Below are 10,370 nucleotides of genomic sequence, written 5' to 3'. Positions count from 1 at the left end.
TTTTCACAATACCTGGTGTTCTTATTCAATATTATTAGCCTGCACTTCAGGCTTCTCAGCATCATTGAAAATGATGAGAAAATAAAAAAACGTTGTAAATAAAGATTTGTTTAGGCTACATGCAGGCGAGGGTCCTCCATTTTCAATTCATGAGAAAATACAATAATTATTGCAGATTTGCAGTTTGTCCATACAGTCCAGCCAAATATATCGTAACAGAAGTGGACCTGGTGAGACCCGGACAGGAGTCAACCCACAGAGCCTAGTCCTTCCACGCGCCAGAATCTGGTTCTCCCAGTCCCGGCAGAGTAGTTCCGGAGAAACGGATTGTGTGGCCTTGCTCATTCCCTGATGGACTGATCGAGGGTAGCTACTGGGACGTGAATCTGGATTTGATCAACCCCGGCTGGGTCGCCTGAGTGAGGGGTATGATGTTGGAATATCTGATGTGGGTTGACTCCTGTCCGGGCCCCTCCTACGTCTCACCAGGTCCACTCCTGCTCTCACCAGGAGTACTGCGAGGACCTGTGCGTTGCACCAGACTCCCAGCACCAGACACTTAATTCAGGAGTAGTGGAATCTTGAGCCGCAATGGTTCTGCAGGCTCCACCGCTGGGCAACGGTGGCTCGAATGGCCCTCCTAAAGGCCTCATCGAAGGTTTTTGGGCTTCCTCCTCCCGGAGGATGCAGGCTCTAACCCATACTGCTCCCGGGGTGCCGTCTACATTCCGGCTGTCACCCGTCTCTCCGGTGGTCACCAGACTATACCTGGTTGTCACATAGTCTATTCCTATGAGTCACTATAAATAGAATACCTCAGAACAAAAATACATCACTTGGATGCACCTAGGATGTATATCCTCAGTGATGTGTCCCAAGGTCATCGGGGTTTCGGGTCTCCCAACATCATACCCCTCACTCGGGTGACCCAGCCGGGGTGATCAAGTCCTGACTTACGTCCCAGTAGCTACCCTCGATCAGACCCACTAGGGAAAGACCAGGGCCACACAATCCGTTGGATCCACTCCAAACATTTATCGATAGAGACAGTAATTTGAATAATAATGAAAAAGAAAATTAAATAGCTGAAAGGTGGGGGGACATTTTGTCCCCTCTGATTATTAGATTAGATTAATTTTTTCTTACCCCTTTAGAAATTCTCCCTGAGGGTTTTGGAACTTTTGGTGATAGGCTTTTCATAATAATAAATAGCTTTCATAACCAATATGAATGATTGAGATGAGAACCTTTTTATTTGACCTCCGTAGTTATATTTTACTCATTGACGATGGATGCTTTGAAACCAACCTCTTCAGCCTTGCCTTCACCACGTAGTGTAATTCAATGTTGACTAAAGTAGAGAGGTAGAAACTTAAATAATTGTAGAATAGGAATCTACTGTATGTATTTAATTTAATATTATATAAATATGCTGTAGATGTTAACTCCACATTATGCTCTTGTGGCACTTAAATCCTGAAATCTGTCAGCTTACACTTGGCAGCATAACCAGGTGCTACAGTGCAAATAGTAGCAATCAAGAGTAAACAATTATAAATTAGTTATTTTCCTGCTTGGAGAGATAAGTTAACAGTATGCCTCAGTTTGACTTTGTATGCGAGACAGCTGCTAGGGAAGGAACCGTTACTAAGGAAGCAGGCACACATTAGGGCAGCTAGGGGAGGCTAGAGATTGGGAAATGTAAGCAGAGGCCAGTCCTGAGTCCTTCAGGAGGCTAGTCCTGACTCCAGGCCAGTCCTGACTTGACATGATGATTGATGTCCAAACTTAGGTAAGATGTTCTGACCTGAGATCAGATTCTAAAAATGTCTTGTACATCCTGACAGTTTTCTGACAAAGCTATGTTTCTATGTCAGTCGTTCTTTGATTTTTCAAAAATAGCAGACCTACAAGCTTGTAGATCTACTATTTTTCAATAGCTAAACACCAAAAGGGGTTCCCGCGCCCAAAATGGGTTTTAAGACATTAGGAAGAGGGAAGGCTGCACTCTACACAATTTGTTAGTCAGGAAGTGAGGAAATAATGATCAAGCTCACTTTAGCTCATGAAGACAGATGTAAAAGCACTTGCAAAGAACAACTTTAAATACAAATTTAAAAGGAAATATGTCTGGATATGAATGAATTCAAATTTGTTATACGTAGGTATGCCTACATACAAATAGGCAGCCACATGTATGTTGCTGCCTTAACACTTTTTCATTAGTTACGTTAGTTTTAGTGGGCCATTTAAGCTCAGGTGGTCAACACACTGTTACTCATCTGTAACTATAATTTATGTATGCTTGGGCCTAAGTTGTACTTGTAAATCCAAGTGTGTGTATATAGTTGCAGTGTAGCTTGCATACTATAATGTGAAAGTATATCAGCATCAAATAAAGACAAACAATACATAATATAAAATAATATAATAGGCCTGTATTGTAGATGCTGAGAATAAGATGCTATCAGTGATAGCCCTTATGCGTATTTATCATTCTCAAAAGCATGTCCTTTTTTTCTTTGAGATGTACAATTCTTAATATCGAGCTGTCATCATTTTAAACCCAATGTATTGGTATAAATAAGTCCTTTTAGTTGGACAGGTGGGGGTCATCCCTATGTTCCCCAGGTTCTATGTTCCCCTGGTTCTATGTTCCCCAGGTTCTATGTTCCCCAGGTTCTATGTTCCCCAGGTTCTATGTTCCCCTGGTTCTATGTTCCCCAGGTTCTCTGTTCCCCAGGTTCTATGTTCCCCAGGTTCTATGTTCCCCTGGTTCTATGTTCCCCAGGTTCTATGTTCCCCAGGTTCTATGTTCCCCAGGTTCTATGTTCCCCACTTTAGGGTTTAGGGTTAGCGTTACAGGTTTCTGGTTTAAGGACTTCAGTGTTTTGTACTATACAATTGTATGACTGTATAAGTACAGAATTATGTTTTAGTTTATTTTATGCCAGTGTTAAATTTTTAGTTGGCTAAGACTAGATAGTTTAAGTAGCCTAGGCAGGCCTAAAGTTCAATGGATTGTTCAAAGACTGAGATTAAATCAGAATTTGCTACTAAAAGTAACACTAAGACTAAGTTGCAAAAATACTTTTAGTCTTTTATTCTAAGTGGGGAACAAATAACCTTTTTTGCATGGTGGGGAACATAGAACCTGGGGAACATATAGGTACGCTCCCGACAGGTGCATAGGAATTTCTGTATGGGGTATCTGCTGAATGAATTTATACACAGACACGTTGTATATATTGTGGAACTCAGAGAAGTGGGGTCCAGTCATGAAGCCACACACAGTTACCATGGAGGAGTACAAAGCAGTAAACTAAACTCACTATATTTTATATTAACACTTTATACCTGATGTAGTTGTTGAACCAATCAACTAATATTTGTAGGTGATTTATTACTTGGATGTATCAGAATGGTAGAGACACTAACTGTCTCAAGTCTAGATTAGTTTCAGAAAATAATAAAATAGTAAAAATAATTAAAATAATGTAAACCCTTAAGAAACCATTACTCTAGAATGCTACTGTTCAATATAGGTAAAGGTATCCATACAGTGTATTTACATGACACGACATGGATCTCACCCACCTCACTGTGCCCTGGGGTATGGCACTTTCTATGGAGATGTTCCTGCTGTGTCAGGCATGTTGGACTTCTTTCCATGCATGCTGACATTGTTGTTCAGACTTCCCTTCTCTCTCAGCTGCATGTCCCCGTGCAGCTTATAGCGCTGTGACCACACCCAGCCATAAAAGAGTTTGGAGGCTGTGCATTAATAGGGTTTAGTAGTGGCTGGGTGAACTATTTGTTTTGGGGTAAACAGTTCAGTACATCATGAGAGCATCGCTTTTTCAACACTGTCACATGAAGGAATGCTGTAACTGCATAGTGCACACCAAGATAAGAAATGAGAAAATAAGAGATAAGAAAATATTCATTTTGTATCCATAATTTAGCTTTAATCATTTGGCTCAGTAACCTACAAAATGCAATCCCACTTGGGTGCACTCAAACAGAGCCTTATTCTTCATACATATTTCCTGACACATGATGAGGTGATGAGTGTGAATTCTGGCCTGAAGTATTTCTACTTTACTACCTATGCTGAGATCGTTTGGCAGGCTTTTTGCATACATTGCGGACTTTTGCCGCAGATGGAAAATGAGTGTAACTTATAGTGACTAATGTTACATTTGCATGAATACATGCTGCCTTTTGATGGTTATAGTACCGTAATTTGTTATTGAGGTGACTGACGTCTATGCAGGAAAAACAGACAAGGTCATAATACAACAGTTTCTTGCAAAGCAGCTACACGTCAAAGAATGTCCTATAGACATTATTATGGAATCAATGAGCTTTTGACTTTTGGTACACACCATCTAGAAACAATTAAAACAACTGCCAATGGGAATGTCATTGATTGAAAGACAGTCTGGTGGTGTCAAAAAAGAGCCATCGAATCACGCACCTCCCTCTCTCTCAGCTAAACATGCACAGACAGGTGTTACAGGTGTTGATGGATGTGTTCAAGAGGGCAGTCATTCATCTTCATAGATCCCTTTCTGTTGAAGACAACACGGCTCCTAATGGATGGCGTGTTCACACAGGATCATGTTCTAAATGGATAGCATGTTCAGGCAGGTGACATGGCCGTGTCATGTTCAAACTACAGCGTTTATAGTCTGGAAAATAAGTACCTCTTATATAGTGTCACAATTACCTCCCTACTGTTAATTATTGTCTTATATTTCAGTGTGGCATTATTGAATACAATGAAAGTTTTTTTTTTTTTTACCAGGTCATTATGCCAATAATTTGCTCCGCAGACTCTCTGACTCTCTGCTGTCAAGTACAGGCCCAGCCCGTAGGATTACATGACATAACAATCACCCTTGTTTTCAGATTATAGTACAGTACAGGGGTACAGTACAGGGGTTCTCAACATTTTTGGCTGAGGACCCCCGGAAAAATGCTTGAAATGGCCATGTCTCACGACCCCCTCCCCACCCCCAATACAAATTGACCGGCATGACCGCTACAATGACCTTAATAATAGAGAAAATACATCATAAATAAATACAGAAACAGAGTTGTGTACTACATTTTTACAGGTACGTATGTGTAGCCTATACAGTATGTACTGTATGTGTGCTGTATGTGTGTGTACAGGTTTCTAAACAACTGAAAATAAAACATTTGTTACTGTGACACTGTATCACAGTTGAATGAAACTGTGATATGATATATGAACTGTGATGATTGATTGATTGAAATATGTATTAACAGTTTGCAGAATTACAGTACATTTCAAGCACAAACTCAATACAAAGACTGTTAACTGTGCAGTGGACGACCCAATAAAGTCCACCTTGTTCAATTCATCAAAAGATTTAGAGACCATACAAATAGACACTTCTATATAGCCAGAGAACAGAACAGGAATTCATCATAAAGGAGGTAAAAAGGTAAAAGAAACATATAGGGGTGTGGGGGGGGGGTCCGATTTTACGATGATACTGTCTAAAAAGTTAAATTCAATGTGTCCTCTGGGGTCATACTGGACTCAACTGGAGGATTAATTTTTGTGTGTGACCAGTGGTGGCTGCCTGGCTGGGCCCTCCTCGCCCCCTGCCTGCATGTGCTCGGCTATCGAAGGGCTATGGCTGAGCAGGAAGATATAGCAGATCTACAAGCTCACAGCGCGTCGCGCGCGCGACGCGCTGTGAGCTTGTAGGTCTGCTACTTTCCGTGGCCACGATGAATCGAGGCTTTTGACTGCCTGTGCTCGCCTGCTCGCCTCGCTCGGCCCGGGGATGACGCCACCTTCGCTCCGCCCCGATGCAAACTCGCTCTCTGCGTTCATTTCATTCCTGCTCCCTCATTCCGAGCATTCTTCGCATCTCTGTCAGTGCTTCAGCGATTCACGTACACCTACCTTTCCTGGCTGGCCCAGAATACACTATATAGAATAACTTTACACCAGTTTACAAAATAATAATATTATTATTATTATTAATAATAATAACAATATATCAGAAATAAAGCAAAAGGGGGTGATTTTTTTTCTCATAAATATCAATAACGGGAGGTGTTTTTTTGAGGTAAGTTTCTATTAGTTAATGATATGCAAAAATGATAGCAGACTTCTCCCAGTAAGGGGCTTTAGTTTCTTCTTTTCGGAATACTGGAGAATTGTGATTATTAAAGATGTGTGCTGTGTGTACAGTTTAACCCACTATGTGACATATTTGAAGTATTTCTAGCGGTGGTGGTGAGATGGATGGGCGATTCTTGTCGCTGTTGCAACAGGGTGCACTTTGTCCACTCAGTGTTTTAGCCTATTGCATTGACATAGCACGGAAAATCTTTGACATTTTTTACATTTTTTAGAAGAAGCCCGTCCATGCCCGCCCTATTATAATGCAGTAAGTCTTGTGCCAGGAGCTCACAAAACCCCCCATTAGGATTCTAGGATATATTAAAACGTAAACTATTATTCCTGAATGGCAATTTTGGACAAGATGACGGATAAAAACCCTGGTGTTTTCCTCTCCATAGTTGGATCAACCGGGAGTTGGAGATTTCACTGGAGTATTTTCGGAGAACTGCAAAAACATTGTGTTGAGAGACTTGTTGCTCCACCACGTTTGACGGTGCATTTTTTTAAATCGTCATCGAACTTTGTGTGAGTATACAATGCTTTTTGTTGTTGTTATTTGCTACTGGAATGCCAATTCCCTCTGTGTTTTTCGCTACAAAATCGATTGAGTCAAGAAATGTTATCGGATAACCAAAACTCCTTTATTATTGTTTTGTTTTACAGTGAAATGGGTGGCGTTTGTTTTTACACGTCTGGCCATCTAAACAAAAATAAAGTCGGGTTTTAACAAAACAAAGCATGGATTTGGAGTGCTCACCATGGGGTGGTTTAAAAACAACTAGAAAGTAGGCTACTTGTCTTGGAGTCAGAGCCATCCAGGCAGTCAGCGAGTTGAAGATGATCTTATCATCTTGTCCAGTAGGATATTGACGCGCCTATTTTTTTTAACAGTATTTTTGCTTAAGCTGAGCTTGATCCTTTCATGTTTCCCATATCCGCCTTTTCTCTGGATCTGCCTGCTCAGCTAAAACTGAAGGATCCTGGATCCTGAACGCAGGAAGTCATCGCTGTCACAAAGACTTTCACACTTTAGGCTACACAGATTTATTTTTATTTTTATAAATGTGTGGCTGCCTGGCTGCTCACGTCTTTGACAAAGTTTGAATCAAATTAATTGTTGCCTATATACTATGTCAAGTAGCTTCTGGATTTCATAGCAATCTGTTGCAGTTCGTTCATTTATTAATTTCTTTAGCCCATCAAATTAGACCCCTTTAGTGAGCTGTAGCAGATCTCAGTATACTAATCTCAGGGTTTTTCCCCATCTGTCACTTTTCAATATGAGTTCAAGCCATTTGACTAACAAGCAAATAGTTTATTTAAATAGTGCCAGTGTTTCAGTCTCACTATCCAGGCACAGCTGAGTGATATAACATGATGTGGAAATACTTGATTCCAGCTGGGTAATTCTAAACTCACTACTAAATACAGGTTGGTTGCTATATCGATAGGGTTTCCCACTCTTTCCATCTTGTTGGGAAAGAGACTAAGCTAGCTCTCTGTTGTGGAGCAGAGCTATAAATATTGCTCCTCTATAGCTCACTGCTTCCAGCTGCAGTTAATTATTGTCTTGAATTTCACAGTGGCAAAATTGAATATGATTGATCAGAACGAGACAGCACCTTTCATTAACTTCTCAAACAGGTATTTACATTAAACTGATTGACTCTAGTCACACTTTAGCCACATATCACATTATTGTGAATTAAATCAGCTTGATGGAGTGAAACTAAATTAGGGGTATACCAGCAATAGATGCTTTGTCTCAGATTATGCAACTAGTGAACATATAGAAAATGAATAGAAATCATTTTCACGTAATATAATAGAATGTCTTTGCTTGATCCTATGAACATCACTCTACGTATAATGTTATTACAGCAACAGGGATTATACCTTTACGTGCACTTTTCCTAATCTTTCTTAATATCTTTCTTAATATCACCATGTTCTGTAATGGTACCACCGTCTTTTTACTACTAAAAATAACCTACATTCTATTAGATTAACTGATCATAATGTAACATTGTTTCTTTATTATGTCATTTTAGAAAGTAAGTTGTAAGTATGTTGTTTTTCATAACTCAGCCCCCAACTATTACCCATTTTGATCATGATAAACGTGTACAGTAGTACCACATTTGTCTCAATCTTATGAAATATGTAATTAAAAAATATCAACATGAAAAATTCAACCAGATTTAGATGTGTATCTATCTGAAACATACAGTAGGGTACTCAAATGCATATGCATTTTTGTAGGTGACATTTTTTGTCCCTTTTATACTTGGGTAGTATAGATAGTTTGATAAATCTGGACATAATAATATTCATCGTTGAGCCACTCAGTGGGTTGTGTTTCTTCTGGGAGCAAAGAGAGAGAGACACCCGTTGTCATTCCTTCAACTGTTCACATTTAAGTCGGATGCTTTGTCACATACCGAAAATAGACCATCTACAAGCTCACAACACGTCAGGGATGCGAAAAGTTGTGAGTTTCTATATGTGCTGCTATATACACATGACTGTACATAGAGGAAAATATAAGTAAAGGGGGTTCTTCTGATTTTTATTACACACGGATCAAACTATACTTATCAGCTGCACGCATGTACTACTTACACAATCTATGCTAGGTTTTTGTCAGCAACGGGCTGTTGTGACCATATAGCACCATATTGTGCTGGTATGCTTCAGATCAGATCTATGTCTGCTGACATTATAAGCAGACAGACTAGTATTACATGAATTAAGTTGTCAACTTAGGAGATCCTTGTGCTAACAGGTGTTTCTTTGGTTTCTTTTGTGAAATAGTCTATAGGCTCTATGCAATTACTGTTATATATTTCCCTTAGGACAAAAGGTGTCATTATTACATTTACCAGCAATATCAGGGCCCTATTTCTATGTTAGAATAATGCTCTGCTTATAAAAAATGACCCAGACTGATAAATGAACAAATGATTGTGTCAAACAAGTTCAATCTATTGCTTTACAAGACAACATACAAGCCTACAGCCAATCATATTAATTATTATCATGACGTTAAGTAGCACACTGTTGATGATTTTCTATACATAGCATGCAGATTAGAGGGTGAGAGGAAAGAGAAGGGTAGATAAAGATACAGGTTGTAATGTGGCCACATTGGCATTACTTTTGAAGAATTGCATTGCCGTGGAAATATTGTACTCCAACTGTATGTCCAAAACCGTTACTGTACGAAATGGAAAAAATAACCTGTATTCCAATGGATCCAGTGTAGTTATTTAGTCACAAGCTCTTGTTACAACTTGTTACAACCCCTACTCTTTCAAAGATGATACGTTATCGTTTTCTTTCACCTGTTGCAAGGAATTTAAAGAGTTTAAGTGCTAAATATAAATATTTAGCACTTAAACTCTTTAAATTCCTTGCAACAGGTGAAAGAAAACGATAACGTATCATCTTTGAAAGAGTAGGGGAATCCTCTACACATTGGATAACCTCCTGAGTGCAGTCTTTGTGTGGGGAAGTGGAGATTTGACCATTTGACTTGACACCAAGCACTATAACTATACCATGATTCTATATTCTATAACTATACCATCCTCTACACATTGGATAACCTCCTGAGTGCAGTCTTTGTGTGGTGGAAGTGGAGTTTTGACCATTTGACTTGACACCAAGCACTATAACTATACCATTCATTGGCTTTGTTATAGTCGTGGTGTGAACTCTGCCAGCCACTTGAGTTATATCATTATAGCTAATAGCTATAGTACTTGGTGTGAACTGTGAACGCTTTAGCACTAATATAATTTACCCACCTTAAAAACTGCAACATGAACAGACTCCAGAAATAGACTTTAGGTCTTTGGCTTTATTGTCGTCGTAGGTTTATTATTGTTTCCTACCCTAGAGTGTTGCACTTTTTTATATCCTGTCTTATTCCTTATCAAGACATCCGCATTTTATTTTGTTTGCCTTCTGAATCCTTGTTAAGAGTTAGCGAATGTATTCATGGTTCAAATACTCTATTATTATATTATTGTTCCCCATGTTCAGATTTGCTGCATTCGTTATGGATGTGAAACAGATGTTAGAAATAAAATCTTTGACTGATTAAAGTGCAATTATACTTGCATGAATATATTCTATTTCCTGTGTGTGGTAAGTGTCTGTGAAATTCCCTGTGGGAATATATTAATGCATAATG

The 10,370-nt window shown here is 39.3% G+C and overlaps 1 protein-coding gene across 2 annotated transcripts in view; it reads left to right on the top strand.

The window, feature by feature from the left end:
* The first annotated feature begins 6,489 nt into the window (after window positions 1-6,489).
* tead1b (TEA domain family member 1b) overlaps window positions 6,490-10,370 on the top strand; it is a 93,523-nt gene continuing 89,642 nt past the window's right edge. For both annotated transcript variants that reach the window (XM_083759945.1, XM_083759944.1), the window contains exon 1: window positions 6,490-6,697. The gene's annotated coding sequence lies outside the window, so the exon portion shown is untranslated. The remainder of the gene's footprint in view (window positions 6,698-10,370) is intronic.

The sequence above is a fragment of the Protomyctophum parallelum genome (assembly GCF_964188405.1).
Source record: "Protomyctophum parallelum genome assembly, chromosome: 2".
Taxonomy (NCBI): Eukaryota; Metazoa; Chordata; class Actinopteri; order Myctophiformes; family Myctophidae; genus Protomyctophum; species Protomyctophum parallelum.
This window is presented reverse-complemented; position numbering and strand designations above follow the sequence as displayed.